The 14,887-nt window shown below is 36.9% G+C and overlaps 1 protein-coding gene across 11 annotated transcripts in view; it reads left to right on the forward strand.

Moving 5' to 3' along the window:
- LOC123630380 (LIM domain containing preferred translocation partner in lipoma) overlaps nucleotides 1-14,887 on the forward strand; it is a 648,766-nt gene that overhangs the window by 323,211 nt on the left and 310,668 nt on the right. The window lies entirely within an intron of this gene.

Raw genomic sequence — 14,887 nt, forward strand, 5'->3', positions numbered from 1 at the left:
ATCTTCCTCTGCTAGTGATCGTTCCCTGCCTCTCTGAAGTCTTGAGAGGGTTGTGGTAAATCTGTTCAGGGGTTCCAAGTCCTCAGAAAACAGCCATCAGAACTAGATGCAAACAAACATTGGACAAGCACTATTGTCCTTGTGTTTGATTCTTGCGTGACGTTTGCTTGCTAAATGACAGTGCGCACAACACTCTGAGTCCCTTTCCAATTCTTGAACGGCAGCTGCTATATTAACAATGGTTTCTTGCACGAATTAAAAACCAGTCATGCTTCTCTGCTGTCAGTCATTTCTACAGTTAGCTGCACATAAGGTTGCAGTGCTTTCCTCTTTAGATACATTCCCATTACCTCTTCTAAACATATAATGGGATTGTCAGCTATGTGGGGGTACAAGGCAAAACATACTAGAGCTTAGCTGTTCCTTAGCTATCTATGCTCTTGGCTCCACCAGTCCTGTCAGCAGTAAAAATGTACTTCATTTCTATAAATATATACTGAGCTGCTGGTATATAGCAGGCACTGTGGTCTTTTCAGGGAACTGATAGGAGCAGAAAAGTGGATGGTTAAAAGGAAGAGAAATAGGACTCAGTTGTCATCTTCCAATAGTCCATATTATAGAAATTAAACCATGGCCCATATTGCAGAAATACAAGGCAGAAGAGTGCTACATTCTTTGAAGGTCGCAGAACCTGAGAATTCTTCTCAGAAGACTTTTATGTTCAGCTGGAGGGATGGGTGGGATAATGTGGAAGACAAGAGGGGAAAATAGCCTGAGCCACAGGGTAGCAAGCTCCAGGCTGCATTTAGAGAACTGTAAGCAATTCGGTGGCTGCAGATGAAGCCACTGAATGCTTGAAGTGGACTATAGGTATGGACGATTTCCTACTGACGGTGTGTGGGCAAGTTTGAATGTTAGATTAAGACTTTAGCCTGTTTTTTGTAGATTATGGGATTATTTCAAGGTTCTCAAGCAAGGGAAAGCTAAAATTCATTATGAAAAAGGAACATAGGAAACAAGATCAACTCTAGAAAGATGCAGGAGAATGGGCCCAGGTAAGAGAAATATTCCCCAGCAAACCATGCTTCCTTCATAGTTTCTGACCATTGTGTGATGTTCAGCAGTTTTCCAATTTCACTCAAACAAATTCATCAAGCCTAGTTTCTGAAGACAGCAAGGCTACTGACTTTGCTGCTGGACTTCACTGTATTATGCCCAAATACTTCCATGCATTCTTCCTCCTATCTATCTATCTATCCATCCATCCATCCATCTATTTAGCTTATTGTGTCCTCTCCTAAATTCTTATAGCCTAATATATACCGAGGAGATCATGCTTTGAGGTTTTTGCTTAATGTAGTCTTCATTTTTTAAGGCCATGTGTCTACACATGCCTCCCATAAACTACTGCATTTTAACAGGTTTATTCAGTAGCTACATTTTGTTTGAGCAATCATTCTGAGCACACAGATTCATAATCACCAGTGTTTGGACAGTACTGATTATGAAACACTTTCACATCTATTCTTACTTGATTGAGATAAAGATATCTCAACTCTGAGATGTACACATGGTGTGGTTATTTCATGGATGAGGAAACTAAGACTCACCAAGAAGAGAGAGGTAATTTGTTTCTGGCCACATGACTACTGTGTGTACTTTGGGTTTGTGCACTTTGAGTTTGTGCACTGTGTGCACTTTGACTACAAGTGCACTTTGGGTTTAGGGCTGGGCTTGATTTTAAGTTGACACTTCAGGTGTGTCAAGTTTTGTTTTGATGTTTTTACTACTGACAAAAACTATAACATCAGTCATATGAGTGACAGTGGTCCCTTGAGTATGGCTTTCCTGTAAAAAGAAAAACATTCAGAAGGTTAAGAAAGAATTATGATGGCCCTTAAGTAAAATAAGTTCATAATTAGAGTAAAATCTACTTTCGTTGTGCCTCCTCCATTCAGAAATGAAAGGATGATCATTCTAATTCTTCCCCATTATTCTAATTTAGGAAAGCAAGAGTTAATTGGGAAATAGACCTCATCCTTCTGAATTATCTTTACTCCGGTGGAGTGGAGTTAGATGTGGTAGTATTTATTGGTTACGATAATTATATGCTGTGAGAACAATAATCACACACTTAAAATATCAAAAATAGGTGCCAAGAGAAGATGTCTACAGTAGACTGTGTTGTGTTGTAATTAAAAGGTACTTGAAAAGTCCTAGAAATGTAGACTGTTAATGCCCAACTTTGATGTTTACATTTTTTATCCAAAGCAAATTTCAAAACCTATTGAGTCACCTGAATACTTAAAGTAGGCTAGTAGGTCTGTGAATTCTCATTAATCAAGCATGCATTGTGTGCTTTCCTGAAGCTACCCCTTAATCATTTTGTAAGGCTGCTTTGACTCATGGGTTTAGGGAAAGGGATATGTATATGGAATGTTGGTACAGTAAGCGGTTCCAGGGAGCTCCGTCTACACACAACTGTGAAAAATGTCTGAGCTCTTGAAAATGGTTTTACTAAAGCATTTTCTACCTTGTATTCAAAGGAGCATTTTTCACTCCCATATTTCCTGACTTTAGTTCTGTTCACTTATTTATCCATATGTTGATTTGGGATTATGTGGCTTAATTCCACATGTTCATCCATTCATTCCTTCATTCACTTGACATTTGTGGAGATCCTACTATGGATTAATTATTGGGGACATAGAGGTTAGTATCAACATGTCCTTGCTGTGGAGTAATTCTTAATCCTACAAAAGAGATAAGCATATATACAATCCAAAGGGAAACAAAATAAGGGCTTCGATGTGCTAGTTATCAAGTGACTCACCATGTGTTGACATTGCTGGAAGATAAAAAAGAATGTCAACATTATACCTTACACCTTTCAGTTTCAGGGAGGACTGCATAGAACGGGTAGCATTTGAGGTCACTTGGCCTCACGTGTTATGGGAAGGGCATGGGTTTCAAGGTGCAAGAGTAACAGGAATGAGAAAGTCAAGAAATGTTGAAAGCGAATACCTTGTTTGAAGAATAAGCCAGTTTAATAGAGTATGAGAAGGGTAAAGGGGAATGACAGATGAAAAAAATCAAATGTACTTAGTACCTAAGTAGCCCTCTTTATGCCCAAGGGCTCTCAGTGTAAGAAGAAACTTAGAGAAGATAGCTACAGTATTTCTGGCTGCAGTGGATTTGAGGGTAACACCTTTAGCATATGCAAGGTTTGTAAATATATATTCATGACACTGCATAGATTTATGCAATTAAACTACCTTAGTGTTTGAAACTAAAATTTCCAAACATTTAAAAATGTATGTAGTAGGGAATAGTTTTAGAAGAATACATGTGAGAAGTTTGGAGGTGATCCTGGGGTGAATTGCAGATCCACTGTGATCACAGACCATTGGAGCTTGAGTGAGCCTTCCAGGTCATGTAGCCAAAGTCTTACTTTACTGAAAAAATGTTTTTGACCAGAGAGGAAAGAACATCATTCACTAATGCTCAGGTGCAGTCTTAGTGATTCTTTTTCTTTTCCCTGAACCATGACCTAATAGTTCTCTGTGATGATAGTAGCAACCAAGGGATAGTTTGGTTCCCTTTAGTATCACAATTGGTTTATTCCAAAATGTCTCTCTTTTATGGAAATTTCTTTAAAGTATGCCTTGGATACATTAAAAAGGATTAAATATATCAAAAGCATACCACTAAGGTGAATAGAAAATTTATGACAGTATGGCATCCTTAAGCTAATGGGTATATAAACCTCACACATTGGGTGTCATTTGTTAGTCTAAGTACAGTGTAGACTCTTTGGAGAAGCTACCCAGGGGGTTGGACTGAAATTCTGTCTATTTCTATGAATATGAGGGATCAATCATGGACTTGTGATTTTTTTCCCTTCCCTTAACAGAGCCAGAGGTAGAATGCTGGTCTTTTAATTCCTGGTGCAAGGCTATCTTTCCTTCTCCACACTGAATTTGGTAGGGTTGGAGCTGGTACCTGGGTGACTTGGAAGAATTTTCAATTACCTTGTATTAATATTTCATGGTAACTGGGGGCATAGTAATTTTTTAATCAAGTTGCTTTTGAATTGATGAAATGGGATTTCACTACCCTCATTTAGACTAGTGTGATACTGTGAAATAAGAAAAAAAATATATATATATGTCTATGCCTCTGGTTTCTGATACAGTGTTCTTAAAACCTTTGTAATTTCCTAAGTGGTAGGGGTGCTAGGAACATCTTTTGTTCTAATATTATTTTGTCATTGATTCCAGTTCCTGACACAGAGCCCCTACATCCGTTGGAATTTCCTGAGTGATAGAAGCATCTTCTGTTCTAATGAGGGGAACCCTGATGGGCTCCTAGACTCAGACTGTTCACCAGAAAGACCAAGCTATGGTTAGAAGCTTGGAACTTTTATCTCCACCCCCATCTTCTGGGGACAGGTGAGGGGCTGGAGATTGAATTAATGATAGATCGTGCCTATGTTTTGAAGCCTCTATGAAAATTTCTAAAGGATGGAGTTAAGAGAGTTTCCCGGTTGGTGAACACATCCATATGCCAGGAAGGTGGTGGTGTACCCCATCTCCATGGTGACAGAAGCTTCTGTGCTCAGGACCCTTCCAGACCTAGCCCTATAGATCTCTTCATCTGGCTGTTCATCTGTATCCTTTATCATGTCCTTTATAATAGACTGGTAAATGTAAGTGTTTCCGTGAGTTCTGGGAGCCATTCTAGCAAATCATCAAACCCATGGAAGGGATCACAGGAATCCCTAATTTGTAGACAAGTTGGACAGAAATGTGGGTAACTTGATAACCCCCTACTTGTGATTAGATAACCCAGTGACCCCTTACTTGTGATTAATGTCTTAAGTGGGGCAGTTAAGACTGAGCCCTTAACCTGTGGAGTCCTTAGTAACTCCAGGTTGGTAGCGTCAGAATAGAATTGAGCTGTAGGACATCTATGTGGAGGCAGAGAATTGGTTGATATGTGAGCAAATCCCACACATTCAGTGTCAGAAGTGAAGTATTCTGTGAGTCGTATACAGAAAACAAGTGAGTTTTTCCTCTTCAACTTATATGAAAAAATTTGGAGAGACTTTGAGGCTAGGAACAGAGTGGAGTGTAGTGATAGCCTAGTTTCCAAGTTTGCCATTGGAAGGAACACTGTCTCCTCAGCTGCATGTGATCACCTTTCTGCAAAGAGCTCAGTCAGAGCTTCTTTTTCATTATTTCCAACCGAGCAAGGTAACTACAATCCATTCCCCTTTTGCAGAGATACAATACTGTTCTAGAGCTATAAGAAATAAGATGTTGGCTTACAGTAACAGTTCACATAATCCTTCCCATTTCATTTTGGGATTGTTACCTTGTGTCTGGAGTTTGCTTTAAAGTTTCAGGACTTTGAGGGTGTGGGGCTGATCCTTTCTGAATGCTGTTTATCCTATAACTGGCATATTTAACTTCTTCACTTAAAACATTTAAAAATTATTGCAATTTCTTAGTCTGTTTAGAAACTGAGTACTTAAATGCTGTATGGTCATTCAGACATGTTTTTAATTGCAATCCCAACGCTCCCATGCTGGATTCCTTTGATAGAGCAATAATCTATGAGGCAACCTGAGAAATTATTTCAGACGTGTGTGTTGTATTGAAGGCTTTTCATTAGGAATTCATGTGGCCTTAGGGCTTGGATGCAGTGTAATCAGGGTGGAGTCTTCTGGTGCCCGGGATCTTCTATTCTCTTGTGCTCTGTGTTCTAGCTTGCAAAAGCCATGAGCAGCTGCAGGGGAGATTAATTAGTAATTAAATTTTTAATATTTCATATTATTCAGTGCAACCCAAACATGTAGGCTACTGAGAGATGAAAGCTATAACATGCTGATACTGTGTGATGAAACACAGAGTGTCCCTGCAGACTAAGGACTTTGCTGTTTTTTGACTAGGCTTCTTGGAATTGAGATAGGAAGTGGGTGTTACTTTGTTGAAAAAGAGAATAGGTATGGATAGTGTCATCTTCCTCTTCCCGTATTCTCCTGGGGAAAATTTAGGAGCCATCCATGATTTGCCAAAAAATGGATTTGTCTACATATTTGCATTGTCTGCTTAGTAATAACTTTCTTTGAGAGCTATGGTACAAGTTGAAACATTGTAGAAACCTCATGTATAAGATATGGAATACAGTAAAATAAAGTGTGCAAAATATCATTTTAAAAGAAAAAGGGATCTAATTTTTTGCAATGCCCATGTTTTGTTTATAGGATCTGGGTCATTTTGAATTAGTCTGTACCTGCCAGAAAACTTCAACAGTTAAACAACAATGAGGTGGGGGGAGAGGAGTGGTTAGCTGACTCAGAGTTGCATGCCACGGCTTTTATGATGGGCAATTAATTTTTAGATTGTGTATAATTGCATTTCAATAACATTTATACCTCCTCTTTCTGTTTTAGAAGATGTATTTATGTCATTTGTGACAAGCATAATCAAAGTTAGCTTTAAATAAACTTTGTTTTGAGTGCCACAAAAAGAAACATTTTTAGAGTGAAAATTTAGCCTGAATATCTACCTTACATTACATCTCTACAAAACTTTCATACAAAAATGTCCATTTCTCATGGCCCAGTGTAAGAGTCTGCTCTGACTGTATGCTAGCTCCTAGCAGTGATGGGGAAGAGAGCCCTGGAGTGCTCCTTCTGCTGAAGCCTGTGAGGGATGTCTTCTGTTCTACTCCAGCCACGGGCCTGTGGCAGCTCTTAACTGGGATTTGTGTGGTAGACCTTGAGGAGTCCTTGGCTCAGAGATGATTGTGTTACAATACATGGAACCATTCAATCCAGGCATTGGTTTCAAAAGAAGCAAACAAAGCTTCCTGTTGAGTATCTCTCTTTTACAACAGCTTCATAGTGGAAATAATTAACCCTATGTCTATGCAGAAGCACACATCATATTTATGAAATTAAAGAGCGTTCTCGTCAGGACTGGTTTCTCTATTTCTTTCTTCCTCTCCCACTGTTTAAATATCTATTCTGGTAGTAGCCTTGGTCTGAAACCCCATGGCCCTTTTCTTTCTTAACTGAAAAAGCAAATAAACAACAAAATACAAATCTAGCTATTTTTTTTTACTCAAGATGGCTTGATTTAACCATGGCAAATACATAGGGTTGTTGTGTTTTAAGAGAAAAAAAATCATATCTCAGATAATCTATAGTTGTTGTTTTGTCCATTTTGACTCCCATTTCTTTATATGCTTTATAGCCAAACTAAAGTACAATGATGATAAGGATGGTCTCTAGACAGAAGGTTGGAGGTGGTTAATAACCAGTCCTACATATCACCATTTGTCATGGTGAGTAACTGGTCTGCCCTCCACACAAAATATCACATCGGAATTTAACTGCTAAGATTCTTTTCACACTGTGGAAAAATTACCAGGAAAGTTAAACACTACCTTTCAGTGCATATATTAATTATAAATATAAAACTTCATGTGTCATAATTTGAGCATACATATTTTCTTATAAAACCATAAATTGGAATTGTGTTGAAATAAAGGATACAAATTGGTCAGATGCTGCTTTTGAGCCAGCATTTACAGTTTTCATTTATAAATGCAGATAAAGTCATTTGTAAATTTTTGAATTTGTCTCTCTGCTTTGGACCCCAGGCCACACCCAAATATGCACCTAAACTATATTGTCGTATTGAGGTTAAAGACCATAGAAGAAGATTGGATTTAGTTTCATTGCACTGAATCACAAACTACTCAAATGTAAACTTAAAATTCTGGAAGTTTTACCTCACAGAGTATACTTTACAGAGATAATATCAAAGTATAAAATGCCTTAAGCTTGAATAGCAAAGAAATAAGTGTGATAAATACCAGACTATGAAGTCCCTGAGGTAAGATTATCATTTGTTTTCCGGCACATAAGAGGCACACAAATTTATGTTTGCTGAATAAATAAATTAATGTTAACATCTAGACATCTCCACTCTAGAAATATGCTAAAAAGTCCAATTTGGAATTGACATGGAGTTAATGTATGACAAAGTTATAGCTGCTTTCTGATTTTTCTATAATGAACATATATTTGCATTAATAAAAAATAAGTGAAGCTGAGGTGAATGATTTCTTTGCAAAAAGCAACATAATGATACTTGTTCATCTAAGATTTTCAGTTTTACCCCTATGTTGCCTTATATCATTTGAAGGCAATGCACTTTGTTGAGAAGATGATGTTATCATAAGTTGTAATTCACACTAAGCCCATTCTCTTATTATTAGGGTAACATAAGAAATAAGCATCAAGTCTTTTTCTGTATCCTCTACAGACCCGATGAAACAGAGGACTGCTATGTTACTTTCTTTTTTTTTTTTTTTGAGACAGAGTCTTGCTCTGTTGCCTGGGCTAGAGTGCCGTGGTGTCAGCCTCGCTCACAGCAACCTCAAACTCCTGGGCTCAAGCGATCCTTCTGCCTCAGCCTCCCGAGTAGCTGGGACTACAGGCATGCGCCACCATGCCTGGCTAATTTTTCTATATATATTTTAGCTGTCCATATAATTTCTTTCTATTTTTAGTAGAGACGGGGGTCTCACTCTTGCTCAGGCTGGTCTTGAACTCCTGAGCTCAAACAATCCGCCCGCCTTGGCCTCCCAGAGTGCTAGGATTACAGGCATGAGCCACCACGCCCGGCCCTATGTTACTTTCTTGAACAAAGATCAATATGATAAATTCTTTGATATAGTAACAGGAGATACAAAGTTACCTGACTGATGAAACGATATATGCTTTCTTTTTTTAGGAAAAAAAAAACGCCTGAAGAATTATTTATTATATGATTCTTTTGCTTTGACTGCTAGGAAGCTCTGATTCATTAGAGGAAACCTCTAAGATTCATCTCCTCCTTCCTTTACCAAGTTATTTCTGATACCTCTTGACCCAGTATTCGAAATGTGCTAAGTATATGCCAATTATAAACCATTTCAAAATGAATAATTGCCTAAATCTAAGTCATACTTTTCAAATGAAGATAAATTTTGTGTGTATACACATGTATGTACACATATATGTGAATATCTTTAAAAATATATAAACTTCAGACTTTTTGTTTAAGAGAGTATTGAAATTCTAAATGGATTCTTAGCTTATATTGATGGTAAATAATGGATCCATTAAAGTAACATATTCTGCTTGTGTAAATAAAATATAAGATTTAAAGTGGGTTAGAGAGCTAGAATATTTATTTGTTCCCTTTTAAGAAATGTGATGTTTTAGAAAGCTTGAAGCACTTATAGTCAGATGTGTGAGCCCATAACCTGAATCATTTGTGAAGTGTCTTGAACTCTTTCTAATTTCATCTTGATATTATGCTGCTTATATGAAAATACTGGAAAATGTTACTTCTTAGATACTGCTAGAGGTGCTAAGCTTCTTAGCACTAAGGAATCTCCTTGGCTCTCTCCACCACCCAGCCAACACAGAGTTATGTTTTATTTCCCTAATGGCCAGCTCATGTTAACTTGATGCTTACCAAGACAGTCAAAGCCAAGAAAAACAATTTTTATAAACAGCATCCTGATTGACTTAATATTCTATGTAATACTAATTTTAGAGCTCCTATTCTCATCAGCCAGTCTAGCATAGCTAAAGTTATGATGTTTAACTTTGTTTATGGGAAAGCTTACTTTTATAGTCACTTGTGGATCAGACCTCACAACCAGCAAGGGGGCAGGGGTGGAGGAAGGAGAAGGGGAAATCAGGGTGGTCTGTTTGCAGCTGTGCTAGCACAAGTTTCCTGGAGTAACTTCTGAGGGAAGGTTGTGGATAGAGATATATCATTCAGAGTCATCAGCTTTCTACTACTATTGATCATATTACATGAGTGGAAGATAAAGAAACAGTAGAATTTATGGCTGAAGAGATGGAAAAACAAGGCTGATCTGTATCTTGAAAACTGTGACTAGTTAAGGGTGACTTGTTGAGAAGGGAGATGGGATTCAAGAAGATGGCCATTGTGTATGTATTTCACAGAGCTATTTGGATTCTTTCTCTTTATTCATTGTTTGACTTATTTGCTCATGTATTCCTTTATTCACTATTACTTTAACATAAGTCTCTGTTGGATTGTTGGAAGACATTAAAGAAGACCTAAATACATGGAAACACATCTTGTGTTCATTGCTTAGAAGATGTAATGTTGTTAAGTGGCATACTCCCCAATTTGATCTATAGATTCAAATCAATCCCTGTCAGAATCCCATCTGGTTTCTTTGTAGGAATTGACTAGCTGATCCTAAAATTCATACGACATTCAGTAGACCCACAATTTCCAAAGCAATCTAAAAAGATGAGGAAAGCTGGAGGATTCACACTTCCCAATTTCAAAACTTACTACAAAGCCATAGGAATCAAGCAGTGTGGTACTGGCATAATATAGACATATAGATCAAGAGAATAGAATTGAAAGTCTAGAAATAAACCATTATGTTTATGGTCTATTGATATTCAACAAGGTGCCAAGACATTTAAATGAGGAAAGAATTGTTTTTTTCAACAAATGATGATGGCACAATTGGATACCTATATTCAAAAAGAGTGGAGTTGAACCCCTACCCCATATCATATGAAAAAATATATTCATTAACTCAAAATGGATCAAAGACATAAATGTAAAAGCTAAAACTATAAAACTTTTAGAAGAAAACATAGGGGTAATGTTCATGACCTTGGATTAGTTGGTGGTTTCTTAGACATGACACCAAAGCACAGAAAACTAAATAAAAAATGGATAATTTGGACTTTATCAAAGTTAAATATTTTTATGCTTCAAAGAACACCATCAAAAAAGTGAAGGGGCAACCCATGGATTTTGCAAATCATATATCTGTTAAAGGACTTATGTCTAGAATATATTTAGATTCTTAGAACTCAATAAGAACAAAACAAAAGCCCCAATAGATAATGGACAAGGGATCTGAACAGATATTTCTCCAAAGATATACAAGTGGGTAATAAGCATAGAGAAAGATGATGGACATCTTTAGTCATCATGGAAATGCAAATCAAAACCACAATAAGATACCACTTCACACACACTAAGATGGGTGTAATAAAAAAGACAGACAATAACAGGTGTTGGCAATGAAGTAGAGAAATTAGAACCATCTACATTGCTGGTGGATTGTAAAATGGTGTAGCCATTTTAGAAACAATCTGGCAAATTCTTGAAAAGATGAAACGTAGTTATCCCATGACCAAGCAATTCTATTCCTATGTATATATCCAAGAGAATTAAAACATACGGCAACACAAAAACCTGTACATGAATGTTCACAGCAAAATTATTCATCATAGCCCCAAAGTGGGAACAACCTAAATATCCATCAGTTAATGAATAGGCAAACAAATGTGGTATATCCATAAAATTGAATATTATTCAGCCATAAAAAGAAACAAAGCTCTGATACATGCTACAATGTAGATGATCTTGAAAACATTGTTGTATATAAGAAGGCAGACATAAAATACCACATGTTTTATGATTCCATTTATATGAATAGGCAAATCCACAGACTCAGAAAGATTAGTTGTTGCCAATGGCAGGAGGTAGGGGAAAATAGGGAGTGACTACTAATGGGTATAGGATTTCTTTTGGGAATGCTTAAAATATTCTGGATTTAGATAATGATATTGCTTCACAATTCCTTCAACATACTAAGAACAAATAAATTTTGAATTTTAAAGTGTAGATTTTATGGTGTGTGAATTCTATCTCAACTAAAAACTTTAAAAAAAATGTTCTGTGCTGAGCAATTTGCCTGTACTACATAGATGGCATTGGGAATGGCCCCCACTCTAAGGAAGCTAACTGGCTTTTGGGGGGAAACAGCAAACTAACAATTATAGTTATGAGTATACATCCTAAGGAACATGAACATTTAGGTTGCTGCCTTAACAGGAAGAGGGAGAAATCTGCCTGGTTGATCATGGAAGCTGTTGGTGCCTCTTATCCTTACTTAGATAGGAATCATCTACAGGAAGGATCAGACTTCTATGCAGCTCAAGAAAGCAGAACGAAGATTAGTATTTAGAAGCTGAGGAAGGCAGTCAGCAATATAAGGTCAATATTTTTTTTTAACAGAAATGGTGGTTAGCATTCAGTGCAGGCTGCCTTAGAAGATGGCAAGTTTACCTTCATAGGAGTCATTTGAAATGACACTCTGGCATTTACCAGGTTAATTATTTAAACTCTTTAAAACTCAATGTTCTGAGTTGATAACACATCTCAGAGTTGACATGAGGACCACATGGAATGATAAATGTGTTTTATATGAGAATACACTGTCTTGTACATAATAAACACTGTTATTACTGATCCTCTCACCACCATCATCATTATCAAATGAATTTTGGCAGAAATGCCGGGAAAGGAATTCAGGCAACAGATGGAAGAATTGATTTGAATGATGCTAGAATTTCGTGGTACTCTCATTCTTGGTTACAGAACTCCAAGAACTCTCATTCTTGGAGTTTTCTGTTCCCTGATATAAAACTTGGAAAAAAGAAAAGGACAGAAGACCTTCATTCTGTTCCAAGCCCCCACATTGACTATTTCTGTGCCTAAGGCAAACTATTCAACCTCAGTCATAGCTTTGCACAATTTTCCCTATCTGGTATAGATGTTACATTTATTGAAATAGTCACTGATAAGACCCTCCAATGACTTTGGAAGACAGCCCCTGTGAATATCAATAGAACTCTACTGAACACTGAGAAGGGTTGTGGATGAAACATTGCCAGGGTCATGCGGGAGACTTTACTTCCTCAGCTTTTCACAGACCAAGCCATCGCTTAAAAACAAACAACTTGATTAGACCTCTAGATATAGTAATTAAAGATCACTTAAGAGGTCCAAAACATTCATGATTGGCCAGGACATCTAGTAGAGTCACTACCCCTTTCTGAGTTTGTTTCAATTAGTTTGTAATATGGACTTCTGGAAGTAGGTGATCTCTCATGTCCATTCTAGCTTAAATTGGTATGACTTTTGTCCTGTATTAAAGAAAAACTACATTGATATACTTTTCTGTGCTTATGTTATTTTGCTATATAAGATCTTGTTTTAAGATTGGGGTTGGAGTTTATAGGAGTTGTTACATGCACCCAGAGGAAAGTATCTACAAATTAAAAGACCAAGTTCCTGTTCTTCAAGATAATTTGAACCCCAATTCATTGTGTTCAGGATAATTTGGAACTAAACTTGTAGAGTTTAGGGTTACTCAAGAGGCAGTATATTGTAGTAATTAAAATCATGGATTTTAGGACCATACTACCCTGGCTTCACATCCCAGCTCTATCACTTTCTAACTGTGTGGCCTGGGATAAGTCACTGAAACTTTCTGTGCCTCAGTTTTTCATCTCTATAATGAAGATAATTATAGTATCTATTTCCCAGGATTGTAAGGAGGACTAAATGAGTTACCATGTATAAAACACTTAAAACAGTGTTTGGCATATAGTTAGCACTATATGCATTAGCAGATCTTATTGGGAGCCGGATTCTTATTCTTAAATTGTCTGACTTATTGCTTCTATGTAAAATGATCGATTTATAAATTTGGTCTGTAATATCCTATCCAACTCTCTGAAACAGATTATCTCCCTCATTTAAACTGGGCATCATTCTTATGATATCCCAGGACATCGAGCTATTCTTGTGCTTTGCCCAGCCCCTTTGGTTATGTCCATGGTTTCTAATGTACAGACTCAATAACCAGAGCTAGAGCTAGAGCCATAATCAGTCTTGTCCTGTTGACACATGCGGAAATTGTCAGCATCTCTTTCTGTGGATTACCAGGTAATGCCTTTGGTAAGTGAACAAGGTTCACTTAAAAATAAAAATCATGTTTCATAGATTATGAACTTGTCACAATTTACTAAACCTATCATTGACCTCTCGGTGTAAATTATTCTTATTATACCTCACCTGCCCAGAGACTAAAGCATGAAGCAATGGTTAAATTTATTGCTCATCAGGATACCCTGGAGAGCTTATTAAATTGCATTGCTAGGCTCCACCCCTTTTGTCTGATTCAGTATGTTTGGAATAGGGCTCAATAATTTGTATTTCTAAGAAGTTCCCAAATGTTGCTGTTGTGTGGACCATACTTTGTGAATCCTTGAAAGCTTCTTATCAAATGTTTGTAAGCAGCACCCCCTTCCTCCTTTCTCTCATCTCTATAGCTGCATACCCCTAAGGCTTGCTCTGGTGTTAACCACAGACACTAGTTTTATGTCTTCATTTTCTAGAGGAAGAAACTGTAGCTCAGAGAATTGTCTTTCCCTGGTTACATAGTACATTGACATAATCTAGAAAATGCCGTTTTTAAAAAAAAATTGGGAATGATTTATACTTGCAATTCTTTTTTTTAATTTTTAAATTATTATTATTAGTAATTGACAAACAATGCATAGATTTATGATGTAGAACATGATGCCTCATTATGTATACATTGTGGAATGGCTAAGTCAAGCTAATTAAAATATGCATTACCTTACATATATTTTTTATGGTGAGAACACTTCAAATCTCTCTTAACAATTGTATAGTACACTTGCATCAGCAATTCTTGACTAAGCATTTAGATTTAGAAAACTGAATTCTGATTCCAGCTCTGCCATGTTTAGAAGCATCAATGTCAATTGTTTTATCGCTGAACCACATTTCCTTTGTCCATGGTATTAATACCTACTCTGCTCATCATATATGGTTTTGTGAGAAGTAAATGACATGCTGTGCATTAAAGTGCTTTGTAAACTATGAAGTGCTATACAAATATTATTTTTCATACTCATCCCAGTTATCAGATGCAGTATCTT

Source organism: Lemur catta, chromosome 1 (genome assembly GCF_020740605.2).
Source record: "Lemur catta isolate mLemCat1 chromosome 1, mLemCat1.pri, whole genome shotgun sequence".
In the NCBI taxonomy this organism is placed as follows: domain Eukaryota; kingdom Metazoa; phylum Chordata; class Mammalia; order Primates; family Lemuridae; genus Lemur; species Lemur catta.